Below are 6,911 nucleotides of genomic sequence, written 5' to 3' on the forward strand. Positions count from 1 at the left end.
ATTCCTCTTAGTAACAAATAAATTAAATTAATAAAATGACATTTTCTAATAATTTTTTAAAAAATAAATGGTGGCAGTGATGGTGGTGGAGGTGGAAAGTGGTAGTGGTGTAGGTGGTGGTGTTGGAAGGCGGATATGGTGGCAATGGTGGAGGCGGCAACGGCGGTGGTGGTGGAAGGCAGTGGGAGTAGTATGGTGGTGGTGGTAGAAGGAGATAATGGTGTAGGTGGCGGTGGTGGAAGCCAATAGAGGTGACTGTGGCGGTGGTGGAAGGCAGTGGAGGAAGCGGTAGTGGCAATGGCGACGGCGGTGGTGGTAAAAGGAGGCGGCGGTGGTGGTGGAAGGTGGTGGCGGTGGTAAAAGACGGTGGCGATAGTGGTAGTGGAAGGTGGTAAAGGTGGTGATGGAAGGCAGTGACGGTGGTGGTGGGGGTAGTGATGGAAGATGGTGGAAGACGGTGTCGGTAGTGGAAGGCGGTGGCGTTGGTAGTGTCGGTGGTGGAAGGTGGCGGTGGCATTAAAAGGGAGTGGTGGTAGAAGGTAGTAGTGGTGGTGAAAGACGATGACAGTGGTGGAAGGTGGCGGAAGGCGGTGGTTATGGTAAAAGGCGGCGGCGGAAGGTGTTAGGGATATTGATTTTCAGATTGTAAAATACTTCTATTTATGGAATGGAAAAGATGTTTTCAAATAAGAGAATAATTATAATAAAACAATTAATATTTAATAATAATTAAACAACAAATATAATTATATCAGAACAAAAAATAGATTAGAACAGAGAAAGATAGTTCTGGCCTGTTAGATGGAGAGGCACACAATGCGCTGTCCTAAAGCCTTTGAAGTCTCCCTTACGTGCAGGTAATTACGATCCACCAAAGACCCCAAGATACAACTCCAATTGTTCCCTATGCGCACGATCACAGAGAAGCTTTCACCAAGTTTTGATGTCACGTTGCCCCAGAGAAATAGAGAATATATATATAGTAGAAGTAGACTGTATGATTGCAGAGAGAGAATATAATTGCAGTAGTTTTTTCTGAGAGTAGAAGAGTACTTGTTTTATTAATCTCTCCGCTAATCAAAACCTATATATTAATAGACTTTATCATGTCTTTTCATCAACAGGTATAAACCTAGATGTGCCATTTGGCTAAATTACTGTTAACATTATTAACAATTATAGCCCTTAATTTAATTTTCTTTAATTTAATTATTATCATCTGCAGTTAATTAGTTAAGGACTTTTGAATTTCTGACCAATAGAAATTCTAGAGTTGGAAGTTTTAAAACTTCTCTTATAACTCTAACAATCCCCCACAAGTTTTAAAACTTTTAAAGATAAAGATCGTATAGAATATATACGTAATTTTTTTAAAAATATCATAATTGGGCAATTGAATACTATGCAATGGGTGCAAGAGTCTTCCAGACTTGAACTTGCACTTAGTGTCGATAGTTTTCATTTGAGAGTCCTGAGAGACTGGGTCTTGAACTCAGTCCTTGAGTTAAACTTTAACATACCACACACATAGTATTGACGATAAACTTAGTTTCACGGTTTAACGCTATTAATGATCGTGCGCTTGCATTTTGATTCTAATGAGAGTTACTAGAGAACAACCCAATTCTCATAGTCGCGGCCTCACGAAGGCTCTCATTTAGATGAGTCCTCTAAAGGTATATGTGACAGATACCTTACAAGAGTATGCTTACCTCGGGCTCATTTAGGGCAATGCCCTTCCTAACATCACATTAAACAGCACAAATGCCATAGGGATGGGTAGGAGAGAATCTTCTTGAGAAACTTTCTAAATAAAGTGTTGTAAACAAGTCACGCAGTACGGATTGTTTTTACCCATTGAACCTTCTTCATGAGATCTCTAATCACAAAGGATGGGTCACCTCCGAATGTGACTCCCTTATGGGCTTAAGCCCATCCCCCTCGACAAATCTAAGACTACGCTCTTAGACAGACCTTGAGTTAATTGGTTAGCTAAATTCTTTTCTGACTTAATATATTCTAAGGAGATTATACTCCTATTCAACATGCTCCTCACAGACTTATATCTTACTTGTATATGTCTATTCATTTTCTTATTTGTATGGGATTGTCTCACTAGATCAATAGTTGCCTTACAATCACAATGTATATGTATTGCTGGAATTGATTTATTTACTAATGGTAAATGTAATATTCATAATTTTAAAAGGATAGTCTCAATATTTATTTATTTGTTTTAATTATATTTTTAATTATTTAATTGATTATTTGACTAATTGCTTATGAATTTAATTGAATTAAGTGTTACTTGAGTATTTGATTATGTGTCTATGTGTTATTTGTATTTGTCTATGTGTTAATTGTTTAATTAGATTATGTGCTTAAATGGTGTTTTGATTAATTGTAAATTAAATTTTTTTTTAAATTTTATTATTTTATTTTATTTTTCTTTTATGGTTATGGTTAGTAGTAATGGGTCAACCAATTGGGTCCCATGGACTACTTGGATAGGAGGTTGGATGGGTACGGATTATTACCCATGAATAGTTGTGTATGTATATATATATATATATAGATATATAGATATATATTATATACATATATAAAAGGGAAAGTCATTTATTAATTACTTTTATGGTAACTTGGGTAGTAATATTTAATCTGATGTATATGTTTTATATTTAAATAATAAAAATTTACATAGATTTGATACATGTTATGTTTTAAGTTACTTTATAATATTATGGTAACTTAATTATTATTGGATAATGCATTAATAAATAATTGGTAAGTTATTAATTACTTTTATGGTAACTTGGGTTGTAATATTTAATCTGATGTATATGTTTTATATTTAAATAATAAAAATATACATAAATTTGATACGTGTTATGTTTTAAGTTACTTTATAATATTATGGTAACTTAGGTATTATTGGATAATCCATTAATAAATAATAGGTTGTATATAATTTATTAATTTAATAAAGATATACATAAATTATATACATAACATATTTTACTTACCTTTTTAATATTTTAATTTTAATATTTTTTTAAGTTGACTTGGATTAGGAAAAATGTTAGGGTTATTTTATTTAACCTATAAATATATAGCTATATGTTGTAAAAAGGGACTAGAAATATTTACGTGATATATTCTAGGGAGAGAGAATTAGAGAAGGAAGGAGGAAAATGTAATACCCCTAATTTTAAAAGGATAATTTGAAAATTTTAATTGAGGATTATATAGTATTTTTACTGAATTATGTGTTTGATTTCTTAATTGATTAAGTGAGTATTTATTTAAATTGTATTTGTTTTATTTATTTTAAATTAATTGTTTAATGGTTATTTTATTTAATTATTTGATTAATTGGTGATGTAAATAACATGTTTTAGTTGATAGTTGATTTGATTTAATTGTGTTAATTGCGTATGTGCTGAGATGGAATAATTGGTTAAATTATGTGTGTCGTATATATTAGGGTTTTATTCTTTATATAATTTAGGGTCGCCGACTTGTAATTTAAAAAGGGTTTAGAATTAGGGTTTAGTGGAAGCTATTATATATGTTCTGTATTATCCAACTTAGGGTTTAGCCGTATATATATATATGCTTGGTTTGTGTCAGCGAGGGTTGAAAATCCTATTCACGTATTAGTGTCTTGAGAGAGAACAAAGAGAATAGAGAGAGACTTAAGCAAAATATACAGAGGCTCAAGGAAATATTCGAAGGGAGCTACCCGTGGGTTGAACCAAGAAATAACAGAGGAATGGAATGGTGATCAGAGGAGGAGAATTACTTGGGTTGCCGGAACTGAGAGGCGTTGTTGAAAGGTTTCAAATTGAAACCTAAAGGCAAGTTTCAGTCTATCTCTTTCCTATAAACTTGTGTTATATGCATTCTTTATAGTCTCCAGGGTTTAATTCAATTTTTAAAACTGATGGTTGATGCATGTTTCACCGGACTGTAACTTGTTTTAGGTTTAATTAACTGAAATCAGTTCCTTGCATAAACTGTGTTGTTTTGATTTAAACATCTGTATATCAATTCAGAATAGAAACTGAAGAGTTCTAGGACTGATTTATATTGAACCTTTAGAACTTTAAGAAAAGTTGAAACGGAGGACTGAACTATGACGGAATCAAAGAGGCCAAACAGAGGAAACATAAATTGTTCCGGCCATGGTTTATGTTTTTCTGTCAATTAATTCATATCTGAATTGGAGGAGTTTCTAGGATTGTTGGAGCTTAAATTAATCCTAAAAACTTTAAAAAAATTTAGGACAGAGGACAGGTACTTCGCCGGAAGCGAAGAAGAAGACCAGAGTCGGAGAAGCTAAGCTCTCAGGGGGAGAGCCGGCTCCCTAATGGAGGGAGCCGACTTCCATGAAGAGAGAGTCGGCTCTCCACAAGGGAGAGCCAGCGCTGCGTGCCTTAGAGCCGGCTCCCATGAAGGGGGAGCCGGCTCCCTTGCTGAATTACCCCTTCGGGGTGTTTCGGGTAATTTTCTGACTTTCAAGGGCTTAAATGAAATTTTGGAAAAATGTTGTGGGGTTTTAAATGTTTAAGATTAACTTGTTAAAGCCTTAAAATAGTTGGTTTATTTTTGGGTGCTAATCCTAAGAGGCATCATGAAACCTAATCATATAATAGGTATACTGTAAATGATGGTGGAAGGTTTAATTTCTAGTTTTGTTCTAGCAATTAAATGGTCGGGTATGAAAATTATTTTTTGGGATTTTATGTCAATAATATATATAATATACTTAAGTCCCACGAATGTTGGTTAGGTTGTGGTTATGGACATCATGTAATTTTTAGCTTTTAAGTTGCATGTCGTCAAGAGTTGTAAAGGTTTAATTGCTAGCTTTGTTTTGGCAAACTGAATGGACTAGTATGAAAATATCATTAAATTTTCATATAATATACTCCGGTTAAACTTTCAAGTGTCATTATGTCAGGCACTGGGTTCATAAGGAAGGATTAATGGACATCATGAAATCTATACAAGAATTTGCATGCTATCAGGGATTTAGGAGGATTTAACTACTGGTCTTGTTTTAATAATTTAAGTGAACTAGTATGGAAGAATTGGTTAGGATTGCTAGTATAATGTTGCTCAGTTTATAATTCTGATGATCATTATATCATGCTATGGATGTTAATTGCTGAACTAATATAAATTCTTGTTCCGTCAATTATATGGGAACGGATGGATTAAATTGTTTATTAGTTTAACAATTTTAAAAGGAGTTTTCTTTATGATTATAATCATATACTGGATGCATGATAGGATATTAATAATATCTGATTTCTATTATGCTAGTTTCTGGATATACTTGATGTTCTGATGAATGTGCATCATTTGTGGATCATTTGTATTATATGTACCGGTATGGGACGGTGATATATCAGGGATGGATTAGATCAAAAAGCTATATCCTACCCCTTTCATACATACGGAATGGATTAACTAAAACGGTTAACTCCTACATGGATACATGTCCTGTCAACTAAAACAATTGAACGACATAACGGATGGTTGTTTTATTTTCTGCATTAGGAAGGAAGTTATATATATATACTTATGGTACCGTGATACGAGCTTGAGTCTCCTGATCACGGTTAGGGTGCGTATATCACAAAGGTTGGATAGCTAGATATAGCTGATGTTCCCTGGTAGGTCTAGGTACTTGGCCGCTGAAAAGCGTGTTTTATATGTCACCTTCTACCCAGGTTGAACTATGTTATAGGCTAGTGAGCATCCTATTGTGTGTGTGTGTGTGTGTGTGTGTATGTGTATATATATATGGACTATTGTAGATATTGCCGAACTATCTAGGATTTATCTGCGTATCGGGTTTATGTACGGATTGTAGTAGATTGGAACTTGCATGTGGGCCTGACCCACTCCTATTTTTCAGGTATTCGCCAACACCAAGCTTAGAGTTTGATCGTGTTGATGCAGATACAGACACTCACTCTTCTGGTTACATAGGATTTCCTTTCTATTTTGGTTTTGGATTTTAATTCTGTAAATTTATTTCAAGATTTGGAATTAGGGGTCCACTAGGTGAATTCCCGAGTTGTATGGATTTAAATTATATTAATTTATTTTTTTTAAGGTTTGAGGATTTTCAGTTTAGTTCTCTTTCAGTTTATTATTATTTTAGATCTTAATTCAGTTTTATTTCTGCTTGTTTACATATTGATTGTTTGGTATCCCTTAATTCTGTGCTCGGACTTGATCACCCGTGGCTCTAGAATCGAGGGGTATCACAGAAAAAGAAGGAATGAGGAGAAAAACCATGTAGAGAGAAGATCAAAGAAAAAGAAGTTTAACTTTCGATCTGAAAGTTTAAGGTAAGTTCTTCTTCTATCTCTTTTCCTTTGATTCGTGTTTCTGTACATGCCTAGGAAATTTTAGGATTTATTAAATATATAAAATTAAATAATTATGCATGTTTAATTAGATTAGAACATAGGTTTTATGAATTTGGTTCATATTTGTTCTTGTGTTATGAATTGATAAATGCATGATTTTGATTTGATTTCCGGTGTGAATTTTTACATGTTTAAATTATGTATTTTTCATATCTGTGAAATGATGGAACGTAGAAACATGCCTAGGATTCCTGAACATTAAATAGGAACTAGGTTTGGGCTTAAATAAATTTAAATATACTCAATCATAATGATGCTTACTATTTGAATGTTTTAAACAAACGAACGGATTTAATCTTTTAAAATTTTTTAGTATTTAAGATTAAATGTGCAGGATGAATTGGATATGGAGAATGCTTATTTGACGGTATAATAAAATATCATCATGTATAAGATTCAGTTTGTGTAGGACATATGATATAGGAAGCTTAAATAAATAATAAGTTATTCATATTTTGTGAT

Source organism: Cornus florida, unplaced genomic scaffold (assembly GCF_030987335.1).
Source record: "Cornus florida cultivar Cherokee Brave unplaced genomic scaffold, ASM3098733v1 CherokeeBrave_3.0.0_Hap2_Chr09, whole genome shotgun sequence".
NCBI lineage: Eukaryota > Viridiplantae > Streptophyta > Magnoliopsida > Cornales > Cornaceae > Cornus > Cornus florida.